General features: G+C 41.8%; 1 protein-coding gene across 2 annotated transcripts in view; it reads right to left on the minus strand.

The window, feature by feature from the left end:
- KCNJ6 (potassium inwardly rectifying channel subfamily J member 6) overlaps nt 1-14,508 on the minus strand; it is a 162,073-nt gene that overhangs the window by 3,882 nt on the left and 143,683 nt on the right. The window lies entirely within an intron of this gene.

Genomic DNA, 14,508 nt, shown 5'->3' on the forward strand with positions numbered 1-14,508 from the left:
TGCTTTGAGGTTAGGGCTGGTGGCCAACACACGAACGTCAGCAAAACTCCTGAAGGACAGGAGTGTGCAGTGTTGAATTCAGATAGCTGGGACTAACTTCTTTGTTACCTTCCCTTCATGGGTCTGCTGAACTTCACTCTGGGAGTTGCTATAGGGCAAAGAGATCTGTAAGATACTATATTTTGTTAAAAGGCATGGAGACAGGCAGTTGTTCCGAGCTCAAAGTAGTCCGGAGTATCCTCTGGGTGAAGAAACATTTGGCTATGGCAGGGACCTGTGACTTGGAGCGCCTGCCCCATCTCAGACAGACAGCCCAGGGAAGTACTGCAATAAAATATTAATGCTCAGAAGTGGAAGAGGGAACCCAGATGATGAGGAAAAATGTCAGGAGAAGTGAATTTAAGAGACAAAACCATATTGCTAAAAATGGAAATACATGGAGAGGATGTGATAATTTTCCTTTAATTATTTGCACATTATTAGCTATATATTACTAGGCAAACTTCAGCTGAACAGTATACGTTGAATACTTAGTAAACACAGTAACATACCCCCCTGGACAAACCTGCCACACATCAGTTATTTAGAAGGTAATCATAAGCAATTAAAAAGAATATTTAATTTTGGGCGCACAAATGGCTGTCTGTAGAAATGCACATTGTTTCTCTGCACTGCTGGCATCGTATTAGGTCACATGGAGAGTCTCAGGAAGAGCAAACATTGGTAGCTTTATTTTTTTCAGGGCTGTGCAAACTGCTCCAGGTAATTCTGCCCTCATTCTCTCGAGCCTCCTCTCCGAGCTCAGGTGGCTTGCTTCTGATGGGTGAAAACTGCTGTTTCTTGCTACTCTGTATTTTTCACTTATAACATTAGGTTTAGAAAGACATTTACCAGCTGTTACCACACTGTGGTACTTCAGCCCTTCTGCAGTGTTTCCCTCCACTTACTGCAGCGCCTCAGACCCTGCAAAGCGGTGACTGTCAGGGAAAGCTTTAGCATGAAAACTGCTGCACCATACCTACCTGCTACAGCCAGGCAGAAATGCGACCGTCCTGCTGTGCTTACTGATCTTAATTTCCCTTTCCTTATGCCTAACAGAAATACTCAAGCCTTCAGTTTTTTCGGTGCTGCAGGACAAGACATATTTGCATTTCAATTCTCAAATAACGCACAAATGGAAATATAAAGATCTTACCATTTTTCTGTTCACTTCACAGTTGGGAGGGGTGGAAGGACACGAGACCATATGACAAAATCATCTCTTGTGAGATTTCCTGTGTGATTTTTAGTCTAAAGGAGATCTTCTTTCCCACAAAATGACAGAGGGAGAAGAACCCGGCAGCTCACAGAACACTATACGTGTGAGAAACGTACCAGTTGTGCAGCAGCTTCCCCAAAGGGTCATTTGTGGTTTTTTCCAGCGCTCCTCTGGGCAGACCCAGGAGTGTGGGTGCAGTATTTGATAGGATCTCGCTGCCCTGGGAGGGGGGCATCAGCAGGCTGGGGGCAGAGAGGGGTGGCAGCAACCAGTGTTGGTCACGATGTCTCTCCTGCCATCTCGGGCACCTCTCTGGGCTGGTCTCGTACCAGCTCCTTTGCTGCTTCTCGGTGGTGTGCCAAGACCAGTGACCCCTGGAAAGGTTTCCCCAAAGGAGTGTGCTGTTCCTTAGACTCATGTGTTTCTAATCCCTTTCCCTGCTACTGAAATTCAACTTAGACGTGAATGGGAAGTTTCAAGTTTTCATTATAAGGGCAATGGAATTAAAAAAATAATATTGAAGACTCTTTGAAACACTATTACCTTCCTGTGCTCAGACTAAGTACTCAGTGATCCTGCTGCTTTGATTAGGAAAAATTTGCTTAACTTGTGGGAAAGAGGGGGGCAATTTTGTGCAGAAGTCAAGAGAGTTAATTGGATTACATTAGAGCTAGGGCTCATTAAAAACAAACACTCATCTGAAATTTTGACCTGTCAGTTTTTAATTTAGTCTCCCATTGAGCAACGCTTTAATACCTGTTTCTTTTCCGCAGTAGTCAAAATACTTCCAGAGCTAGAACGGAAGAGTTAGGATTTTTCAAACAAATAAGTTGAAATCAAGAAAAAGACTTTACCTAGTGAGGGACGTGTGTATGAGAGAGACCTTATTAAGTTCTCTAAAGGTTGAGAAAGCTAATACAGAAAAAAATTGTAAGTGGATTAGAGGGTTTCCAGATTAAAATGTGCAACAGTTGTGGAGACCCTTGCAGTGATTGCCAGTGCACCTGCATTTCTTCATGGTGTGGCTTTACCAGCCTCTACCTGTGCTGGTTCAGGGGTCCTTCAACTCTGCAGTCACCAGAGCTTCTGGACTGGTTTTTTTGCATTTAAGCCCTTATCATATATTATCATCTAATTTACATGTGTTGCATTATACTCCATGGTTTTAATTGTTCTTTAAAAGGTATTGTGACTTTTATCATTTGCTGCAAGTTCTGAGCATGCTCTGGGTTGACAGGGGAGGCTGTGTCTTGAGTAAGGACATTTTAGATTTTAGGTTTCCAAGTATTGTGTCATTTATTCAGTAATTATGTGGTTTATGTGTAGCCATAGATCTGTTGCACAATGGCTTTAAAAATGATGGTGGTTTGACATTTTGACTAGTGTCTCATTTTAATTGGACCTCTTCAGGGTAGATGAGAGCTGGGGAGCCTTTGGAGCTACTTAGCTCAGCATTAGTTGGACTTTTTCAAAATAAGCTGGGAAATTAAGAGACCCAAATAATTCATTCTACATTAATTAAAACTATAACTGGAAGGAACGGTCTATTTGAGACCATTTGAAAACCTTGAGGCTGGGCTCTCAGGCCCTGCTGTGATGGGCATTGAGTGAAGCTGGGGCAGCGGGTGGTGACAGAGGAGCATTCCTGCTGGGCTGGGCAGCCACTTGCCCCTGCACGTCCCAGTATGGAGGCTCCGCAGCTCCCTGCACCATCTGTCCCTGCCGCCCAGCACGGGGGAATGGCAGTGGCAGGATTAGGTTGCAGTGCAGTGGGCTTGCGCTTGCACCTGTTCACCTCGCTGCACACTGTATTTTAAACGTGCCATAAGCTGATGAAACCTCTGATGGTTGCCCTTAACTGCTGTCTCACTCCTTTAAACTCAAAGCATTTTTAATGAGCAGTAATGAGCCTTTGTATATGTTGCAGCTTTCTGTTAGGTCTTAATGGCAGCGTTTCAGTCTGTTTGTTTTATGTTTGCACAGGCTGGGGAATCACAACCGAGTGTTGTGCAAATACGTGATTGCTGGGCAAGTTACCTAAGTAGTAAAATTAATTGCCACCTTACTTCATTGTGGGGTTTTTTTATTATGTTTGATGTTCTGTTAGAGCTTTGTGGGCTGTAACCAGCATCATAAGAGTTGCCACTTCTCTGTGAAAGACACACATCATGTTCCTATATATATACTGTTCCTATAGCTCCTGGGTCAGACCTATTCAAGGTGAGTTGCAAGCTGAATTTTGGTCCTTATTATATCAGAGGAGACAAACTAAATTATGGGGATTGGGTGAAGGAGACTTTTTTTTTTTAGGTAACCAAGCTAATGCAGCAACATTTTTATTGTTTTGCTTTCAAATAGGGACAAAAAAAGTCCTGCTGACAGTGCTGGGATTAGTTCTGTGTATCTGAAATCAGCAATTAGTTATGACTAGTTATGACAACCAGTGTAATTAAAACTTTAATTTATCCTCTAAATGTTTATTATTCCAGTTCAACAGGTGAGGAGCTGTACAGAGACTTGAGCAATGCTGGAGAGTGACGAGTGGCTTGTGAGCAGGAGCCGGCCTGCTAAGCCACTTTCTGTCTGCATTGGATTTGACACACAGCTGGGCTCTCGCCACAAGGTACCTGTGCTGGGGTGGGAATGCTGTAGAGGGCTTGGTCACATCTGTGACATTGTGTCCTGTTTGCTTCAACAAGAACTGGGGACCATGCTCTGGCTCCTGGTAACACGTGGGCTGCTCCTCTCCAGAGCACAGGCTGCAGTGGCTCCGTCTGCCTGACTGGCAGCATGGACACTGTTTCAGCGTACCCCATCAGCAATTTTCCTTGCAGCTAGAATGAAAGGTTTTATCAAGCTTAATCTTTGCACCACGCAGTCTAAGAAAATGACAGAATAATTCCCCTAAGCTGCTGCTGATATGCGGGTAAGGTTACAACCAACTTTGACTGATTAGAATTAATAACAAAGTTGACGCCACCTCCAGATTCGTTACTCTTGAAAAGTTGCCCTGTGCAGTTATTTTGAGGCTACAGTTTGTTCATGCTGTCTACTGCTATTTGGCTTATGCTTTCACTGTCTTGCAGTGCTACGAGGGTTTGGTGTGGTGACCCAGAGTGACTTGATGCATTTCCCCCCAGTGCACTTAATTTAAGATTTCATGGTAGCTTACACAATAATATGTTGTGTCATGCACTCTTACCATATATTATTTCACTTTGTGATGGGAGCCATCAAAAATAAAATGCTATAAAAAAGTCAGAGGGAAAAGGGGACTTCAGAATCAGGGAATCAAATATGTTTGGACCAAAATACAGTAATATGCAGCTCTAGGTCAGCCTACTGCAGATTACACATAGCAACAGCCTCATTCAGCTTTTGTTTTACTTGAGCTGGTCTTTGTTACAACAGGAGGTTTTATTTTGAAATTCCACTCCTGTGATAAAAAAAGGACTCTAAATGAAATGAAGGGAGCAAGAATTATGGCCCATTACTGACTGCATCTCTTTGGCTGACAGCCACAATGTCAGGCCGATTTTGAGGTTCAGCAGTTTCCTGCTGGCACTTAGCAGAGCAAGGCAGACGTTTGGCTGCACAAAATCGAATGGGATACCCCATAAGAGCAACCCATTTCCAGTCACTGCATGGGAAGTTTGCTTCACAGTTCAGCCTGGAGTAAGACCTCAGCAGCAGAGGACTCAAGTGTGCACAGAAATCAGTGGTGTCCCCATTTCTGGGGTGAGAGGAGTTTCGCTCGTGTACAGGAGGCACAGAATTTGGTTGGTGGTCTCCAGCTGAGAGCTGAGACTTCCGTTTGCTCATGCGATGCTCCTATTATATTGCTTTTACCCTGTCTTTATTCATAGCATCCTTTGCTGAGGTTTTGATCTCCTTCATCAGAAGGTTCATTTGTATTGTGAGAACGTTTTAAAAACAAGCCCAGACATGTAGAAAATTCTCTGCCCCTTGAGATGAATTCCTACAGCCTCTGTGTCAGTGCTCATGATGAAACTATTTTGCTGTAGGAATTATGAAGAAGAGGGAGGTGCTGACCCGTAGCATTAGAGCTGACTTGTACCTTGCCTAGGGCAATGGTGAGAAGATGGGAGAATTTTACTTAAACAATGTGATAATAGCACTAATATTGAGGTAATTAGCTGAATGTGCACCTAATGTCTGAAACTCCAGTGTAGTGCTTAAAAAAGCTTACAGTGACTTTCTTGTTTTGTGGCTGAGCTTTGCTCCTCTGCTCCTTAGTGCTACAAGGCAGAGAGATGGTCTCTGCCCGGATGACCTTTTGGTCTCAAATATATTTGGTGCAAGATTTATCAGTCTGTTATTTTTAGATGTTAAAGAGAATGAGAAAGCTATGTCTGCTATTAAAAACAAGCAAAAGGCTAGGAGTCAAGAACTCCTGATTTATGCTTTGGTTCTCCTGTGGACATTGTGTGGGCTTTGGCAAATTACCTAGCTTTGCTGGGTCTGTTTTATTGGTGTGCCACAAGGGACATGCTGAGATTTAAAGGCAGTAGATGTACTTGCAGTATATTTTCCTCCTCATCTAGACTTTCACTGTCAGTTTTGTACTAAACAATTCTCCCTGATGTGAAAACGATTGCCTCAAAAAAGGACAGAGATTTAGAACAAATTTTCATAGTTCCACCAAGTTATTATCAGAAATATTCCACATTAGCTACTTGGTTCTCTTTAATCAAGCTAAAAAAAAAAAAAAAAAAAAAAGGAATGAAAAAAAGGAAAAAAAGTCATGTTGTACCCTGAATTCACTGCTTTTTGTGAAGCCCAAAGCATCAGTTGTTATTGTTGGAAAATGCTGTAAATACCGTGCTCTGGTAAAAGAGTTTCCCCCTCCTTTTTGAATTTAGGTACACTTGAGAAGTAATCAGTGTTGGTTTTTCAGTTTTATTTAATAACCCCATAAATATATATATATATATATATACATAAATATAAATATATATATATATAACCTCTTATTCAGAGCTGGAAAAGGGGAATTCCCAGGGTTTCTGATAATTTGATTAAGAACACACCTGGAAATTGGATGCTTATCTCATCCTGACCAGTGTTTAAAGCTCTTGGAAGAAGTAAAAACTGGACAGGTGCCTGTGAGCATTTTAGTCTATCTTTGCTTCAGCATGCCTAGGAATCTGTGCATGACATCCTCATCTTGTGGGTTATGAATGTTGTGCGTGTCTTCTCCATGTCCCAGCTACATCGCAGCGTGGCCACTGCTGGCGCTGGTGCAGGAACTGGGGAGAGGAGTGTGTATGTGAGTGGGAGAGGAAGGGAGTGGGGACAGATATTTTTTTCTTATAAGGATAAAAGAAATAAGCTTTCATTGGAGTTTTTTTTGTTTGTTTTCTTTTTCCTTTTTTGATGTTAAATCAGGTACTTTTTTCTGTTAGCAATTCAAGTAATTTGGTATTTCTATTTTCATATTTCTTATTTAATCAGGCAAAGAAGCTGATCACTATATTTGAAATTTTATAGCCTTGATCTACTGCCATCTGTGACTTCTGATCAGAGGTCTTTGTGGCATCTTCTGTCTTCATCACACAGGTGATGACGGCACCAGGGACAAACTCGACATCAGAAAATGCGAGTTGCCATGGAGTGAGCCGGAGCAGCTGGCCTGCCCAACACCAGGAGTAATAAAATCACATCCCCCATGGGAGAACACATATATTATTGGGTCATGTCTGCACAAGAGGAGAACATGCATAGGAAATTGAGCTGATGAGAAGCCATAATTTCAAGTCAGTGGGACTTTCTGACACTCCAAAATCTTTTTCGTTCTAAACAAGATAACAAATGTGAGGAAATGGAATTATGTTGAGTTAAATTCTAAACAAAGCCTAACCTGGATTAGTCATTCTATTTTCATTCTGACTTCTTCACATGTGATATATTGCATAATGCAGCATCTAAATTAGAAGAAGATGGCCATGCTTTAGTCTTTTTCAAAATATTTTAAAATGTACATTTTTCTGCTCAGTAGGAAATTCCAGTGCCAGTGAAATTATATTTTCCAATGGAAAAATGCTGGATTATAAATGTTTGATTTACTTAGTTATCCTATCAGGAATTAAATCTACTTCATTGAGTGTCTTGTGTCTAATTTCTTGCTTTCTGACTACATGTAGCTTAGTCTGAGAAATGGTAAATGATAAGGTAGAAAAACTTGTCTGATTCAATCTCAGATGTGCTGCTCCTTTTAGCTAACAGTACCATATACAGTCTCAATAAACAGCTTCTCAAAGAGATGGTACAAATACTATTCAGCCAATATTTAACCTTCATTTAGCCTTATATTCAGGCCAAGCCCAGCAAATCAAGCTGCCTGATGTGTATGAATTTTAATCATTTTTTTCAGCTGTGCTTTTTCAAATGGATGATGATTACATTTTTCTGTCGACTAAATCTGTGAAATTTAATGTATCAAATAATGCAGCGTCTGACCAGAGAGAGAAGCTTGTTCCTCTGAGAATTTGCACTTGGAGTCCTTGGAAATGGGAAACTCAATTCAGTGGAGCCGGAACATGAAGTACCAGGATTTTGTACCCTACTCTTTCTTTCACAAAATCACAGAATGATCAGAGTTGGAAGGAACCTGTGGAGATCATCAGGTCCAACCCCCTGCTAAAGCAGGTTCACCTACAGCAGGCTGCATGAGTTCCCTTTGCATGAGTTCCTGTTGGCTCCCTATTGCTTTTCCACATTCATAAGCAACAGCTTTAATTCTTATACCAGAGACCCTCAGGAAATACATAGTTCACACAAATATTCCCGTTTAGTTACCTCAGCACTTCAAAGCACTTTGGGCTCAGCCTGTTTTATAGTCTCTCTCCAGCCACTAGATTCACTGCCATGGAGGAAGAACGTCTCATAAAAGCACCAGGAGAGGAGAGGACGGGGGACATCCAGCTGCACACTGGTGTGCAGCGATGCTGTGCCACAGCTGGCTTCCTGCAGCATGATCTCAGGTTGGGAGAAGCTAAAGGGAGTCCATTTTCCTCCAGGGGCTCTGGGTGCCCTGCCCTTTCCCTCACCTTTTATGAAGGGGTGGAGAGCCACAGGAAAATCTAGTTTTGGATAAAATAAGGGTGAAGAAGGAAATGCCTGAACTGCTGCATTGCTCATCTTGGGGAAGAAAGCAGTTGAACAGTTCTTCTTCTTCTCTGTTCTGCATAAACCCAAAGGCTAAATGAGGTCAGCACCTCAGAAGCAGGTTCTTCTCTCTCCACTCCTTGCTGGGGAGGCAGAAGATGGGAATGGGACAGATATGAAAGCAGAAAATATAGAACAGAAAATGCATCCTCTAACACTTCTAAGCTTCACAGTTTGATAAAACCCTATCCCTAAACAGTTTGATAAAACCCTAAAAACTCCAGCTTTGATTTGCAGTTTGTATGGGTACTACTTGCACCTCTCCAAAACTTTCAGACTAACGTTGCAAGGTGCACGGTCTCCGATGCACCTGCGGTAAGGTCCCCGGGGAAATGCCCGTGGACAGCATTAGTGGAGCTGGATGCTCGGCAGGTTGCCTGCTGAACTGCTGAAAATATGAACCTTAAATGCATTTGGCATTGGAAAGGGGTAGAAACATTGTTTATATGAGAGCTCTTCCAAGATGGCATCCTTTAAGATGTATACACAGAGAGCCAATCTCTTGTGGAAAAACATAGCTGACTGCTGTATTGGCTTTATGCTACATAATGCACAGCATATGTGACCCTCTTGAGGAGCATGTGTTTAGCACACAGTGGTAACCGGGACTGAGAGTAGAACAATGCGTGTTTGGGCATTGCTGAAATTCCACATGAGCATTAATACTAAGGGACAGCTGGGAGAAAAACCCCTTTAGTTGGAAAGATGCTTGCTGTGAAAGAAGAATTTTCTGTAACAGCTTGTACCTGCTGCACACTTGTGCTGTCATGACTGTGAGATAAACATTTAATTAAAATAGATGTGTGATCTCTTTCACCTCTTGCTGTGCAGATTTCTTAAACATGTAATTTGAGTCTGCGTGTTTGGATGTGTTTTGTTTCTTTTCAAAAATGCTACTTTACAAAGAGAACAGAACATCCAAGGTTTGCTCTATCCTGAACTTTACTGACTTAGAGCTTTTTATAAAAATCTCACATTTTACTGTGGAAATATTTCTGAACCCAGGATTAAAGACAAAACAGTGTGAACACATAGCTTGGCATGCTGTAAAATTCAGGAAATAAGGAAGATCACTAGCTTTTTGACAACAAAATCTGTGAATCACCCACAAAGTATTCTGGTGGTTGTTTGTAGGTTTGTGGCTAATGGCATTGCTGAAGCCTGGTTTAAATGTTGTGAAATCAGAGGAGGAGATGAAAGAGAGTTCAGGATAAAGCACTTATTTCTGCCAGGCAGATGTTTGTGAGAAGTAATGTTTGGAAATGCAGCACAAATAAAGTGAAATTGTGTGCTATCCAAAATCACCTGGATTTTTGGTAAGCAACAGAACGTTTCAGTGGGGTTGCCTGGGCAGTTTCATAATGGTGCATCCTTTTAGGTGGGCTGGAAAACAAGCCTAACGTGGGTAGGTGGTACTTACTTTTAGAAGAGACATCTTGAAGAATTTTTTTTTTCTAAAGATATCTTAGTTTCAGAGATTATATTTTTGATTTATATTTCATCCAAAAGTGTACCAAGAGGACTGGTGTATGGGTGCTCTCTGGTTTTCAGAAGAAAGCTCTAAATCCTGATGGCATTGCTGAAACTATCACAGCTATCATTTGAGAAGGCTAGCTAGTACCACATGGCAGCCTAAAAAAGCAGCTGGGCATGGAGATGTGTGAGAGCTGGATCTGTCCAGCTCTGTAGCAGGGGCTAATAACAGCAGAGCTGCCTTCTGGCTCTTTAACCAAGCAAACAAGCAATGAGCCCTTTCTCTGTGCATTTTGGACAAAGCTGAGCTTGACCGCGTTGCCCTTTGGTGACGGCGTTTGGACCTGTGCTTAATTCAGCTGGCACCTCCTCCTCATTTCTTCCTGGTGGCTTAAGCATGGACTGGCCTCTAACCCCGTTCCTCTTCCTATGACCTGTTGGCAGTAGAGCTCTTGGCAGATGGAGAAATTCTGCTCAGATACTTTGAAGTATGTCCCTGGTTGGACAAAAGTTGAAGCTGGAGGGGTTCAGTGCTGTCTGAAGGACCCCCACACTGTACATGGCTTAGCGCTAACTTAGCTGCTCTGGGAGGAGGAGGATATCTGGGCTAGTTTTGTTAGTATTTCAAAAGATGTGTTTAGATAGCAGACCTTATATCCTTTCATTTTCTTAATAGGAGATAGTTTAAGCAACCAAACATTTTTTCATGCTATTATTTAGTGTGATTGGTCAAGTTTTTTTATAAAAATCTTTTTAAGGGAAACTGTTAAACACACTAAGCTTAAAAAGTCATCTGTTGTAAAATAATCTTTAATTAGCATTTAAATGAGGTTTATTGATTTGGCTGTTGTTACCTTTATCGCAACAAAAGAATCAGCCAATCCCAGACTTCACACAGCTTTGATTTTTTATGAACTTTTGCAAGCCTTCTAGCGATTATGCAAAGAAAATCATCTACACTGTTAAAATCCTCCCACTGAATAGCAAGCAGGTTTTGATTTTTCTTCTTTTTTTTCTCTTTTTTTTTTTTCCCCAGTTCATAGGATGAGACTTATTAAGTTGATGCTTTCAGGTTAATAATATTGGCTGTCAACTTAAGCAGCATATTTTTGAAATGCAGGACTGAGCAAAAACTAGCTGCCTCAGGGAATGAGATGCACAATCTTTCACTTCTGAAACACTATTTAATATTCAAGTTATGTCAAAATTTGTATCCATATTTTAGCTGCTTGGCATCCTGTCTGATAATAGGTGCTATTAATATACCTGCTTGTAGATCAATAACCGTTTTAGAAAAAATAGTACTTCACTTGGTTTTAATTGACTTTGGTTTTATTTGAGGTGGTAAGGAAAAAGCTGATTCTGATCTTTAATTACTGCCTAGGCATTTAGCAATGAGTTCAATAAAGGAGAACAGCAGCAGTAGAGTTGGGATTTTAGGAAAGCTTCAGTACTGCTCTCCTGATATTTCTATTCTGGGAAAAAATAGGAACAGCACACTTCATGCTCTAGCCTTTTCAATCTAGCACTTTCCTCAATACCTGAATTCATTAAAAAAAACCCAAAAAAACAGCACAAAGCCCAGCAAAAAGTTATTTTGCTCTATTCCTTGTTCATGTGTTATAAATATTTAAGCTAACTGTTCCTGGCAGGGGCATAGACAAATCAGTCTCTGAGAATATGTGTCTGATTTTGCCACAAACATTTCTAAGTGGTGATGGAGCAGAGAAATTCCAAGTTTCTTTGACACATGCACCTCATTTATAGAAGCAACAAAGAGTCATTAGGGCTTTTTAGCACCGAAATGTCTTCTTAGTTTAACAACGTTTATCTCAGCTGGTGAGAAAAATTAGTTGTTTTAAGAAGGAAAAAGTAATTGAGAAAAGGTGGCTAGGTATGGGGAAAGCTATTTGAGGAAGCAAGGAGAAGAGGGTGCTCACACTCCAAATTGCACAGTTCCCAGAGGAGAGGTACCTAAGATAGTGCAGAGGAGTCTGAAAGAAAACAACGGGGCTTTTGAAGCAAGAAACACCTCGTATAGAAGCTACATAAGGTCTGTTTCTCCTGAGTAATTAATTTCTGTTCAACACCGAGGGTGGGCTTGGTGGTCAGCAAAGATGTTAAGCTTTTTCTGGTGGAGCACAAAGCACTTGTTTGGCAAAGGAGTGTTTGTCTCAGGTGGTTGAGGTGCTGGCTGGGTACACAGGGCATGAGCTGTCCCTGTCCTCCCCGGCAGTGAGCAGCACTTGAGAGCTTTCAGCTTTTCTGCTGTGGGTTGTTTCATTCCTCTGTATCAGTCATGAGGTGGCACTCTTCTACCAGAAGAGATAGCTTACAAAGATTTTGAAGTGTGCATTTATCTAAACTAAGAAAAAAGAAGTGATGCCTGGAAAATATCGTTGAGAGATTATTGCAAAAGTTTTGAAATGTCTGGGCAGGCAGGTGGATCACCACCGGGATGCTGCGTGTTTGTGGCAGGAATGTAGTATCTGGAGGAGATACCTTGCTGAATGCTCTTTGAGCTAGAGGTTAGTAGCTTACTTGGTTTTCTTCTGACCCCCATAGATATTTGAGACATTTCTGCACACCACTTGCAGACTAACTATATTCTTCTTCATGACAAGCACAACTCGACAGTCTCTTTCTTGCAGCTTTTATTACTGCTGCCAGACCACTGCTGATCTGGAGCACTTCATTGATATGTGCTTTGTACAATGAACACTTGGCTAAAACTAGACATACTTCACTCTGATGGTATCCTGCCTCTCAGAAAATAAACTAGACCAGGCTCCCAGTTTCAGAGGTAAATGGGAGAAAAAATTAAACCCAGGCATTTCTGGTTAAAGAGCTCTCTCTCTAACATTGCATAAGAGTGTTAAACGTGTGGTTTTAAAAAATGTGTGCCATAGCAAATGGAAAGCAGAGCACCAGATTCTAGTCTCAGCCAGCAGCAGTTCAAATCAGCAGCATCTTCCATCAGGATATAGTTATTCCAGACTGTGCACCTGACTCAGGTCTCCACAGTTTTTTACGCCCACGGGGTCCCTGCTAAGTCCCAAGGCATCTAGCAGATGTTTGCTTGTGAGGCAGCATCCTCTGGCTTCTGCTTGTTCCTAAGGCACGCTTAACCTCCAGGATGGGAAAGAGAAATAAAACTTGGCATGCTCTCTTTGAAAGCTTGCTGACCCCTTCTCTTCATGCTTGCCCTGAACCAGGCTTAGGTGGTAGGGGAGCTCAGGGATGGCTTTACAGCTAGTTGTGCTTCCTTCAAACAGTGTAACCCACAACACATGGGAGGAATAAGAGTTTAGAGACAAGGCAGGTTGATGAAGGGGGTGGGAATTTGGGGTGTGAGTTTGGGAGGAGTTCAAGGCAGCATCAGAAGAATGTTGATCCCAACCAGCTCTGTGCCATGCAGTGAGCCTTTCTCTCTCTTCCCACCATAATAAAAGGTTTCCCTGGCTGCCAAATTAAATGCATTGCCACTGCCTTCACCTTGTACTTACTCCAGGCAGAGCTTTTTTAAACCAGAGAGATAAAAAAAGGAAAAACTCTGGACAAGGCACTTTATTATCTAACCAAAACTGGGAGGTGCTCCTGGGACAGGTGACGGATCAATAAGGCCACCTTGGCTTCTTCCTCCTGGTTTTCCTCAAAGTACACTGGAGGATCTGCGCCCTGGTGTAAGTGCTCATTGCTCCCCCCAAGGCTGAACTGCTGCTTGGCTAACCTGAGATCAGCGCAGGCAGACCTGTCTCAAGGAAAGAAGACACTTTTGTCTTTTTGATCACACATTTCTAAAGAGAAAAGGGAGAAAAAAAATGCAGTCACTTATTCCCAGCATGGATGAGACTACTGGAAATGAATTGAAAAATGTAGCAGCTCCCCAAAAAGTCCAAACCCTGACATTATACATCGCTTTAAGAAGCAACTACAGAGCTGGCACATGCTGGGTTTTATGTGCATAGAGCATTAGCTGCTATGCATTCAGCACAACCCGGATTATTTGCTTCTTGTGTTTCCTATCAATTTTTAAATGACATTTTATTCTGTTTTTGCTGGAAATGGAGGTCAATGCAAATACAATACAAGTGCAGAATTTATTATGCCAATAAGTTTACATCAGAATCCAGAAGCCCAGCGGGGAGTGAATTACTGAGGCTCAGAAAAGATAGTACTAGTAATGTTTGGCTTTTATTTCCTGTGACCTTTCATCTGAAAGTCTCAAAAGAAGGGAAATGTTGTTATTTTTGATTTGCCAATGGGGAACTTGAGGCAGTGAATGGTGACTTGCCCTAAGGCCTTATAGAAGGTATGTAGCAAAGAAAGGCTACCGTGGTGAGGATGCATGCATTTTGATAGTCATTTAGGGGCATGCTGGCTATCTGTTGTGCTTTGATGTGAACCAGGAGGATTTTTAGGCCTAAAGCTCAGTTTTCATGGAGAGCTAATGTTTCGGAATGGCATTTTTTTCAGATCCTGTTACTTCAACAAAAGGCAAGATTCTGCTCATTACCAGAGTCTCAGCAGAGCTCAAAATCTTTCCTAAGAACATTTCTCTCCTTTGCTTTAAGCAGAGCAGGGTATGG

This window comes from Falco cherrug, chromosome 2 (genome assembly GCF_023634085.1).
Source record: "Falco cherrug isolate bFalChe1 chromosome 2, bFalChe1.pri, whole genome shotgun sequence".
NCBI classification, from domain to species: Eukaryota; Metazoa; Chordata; class Aves; order Falconiformes; family Falconidae; genus Falco; species Falco cherrug.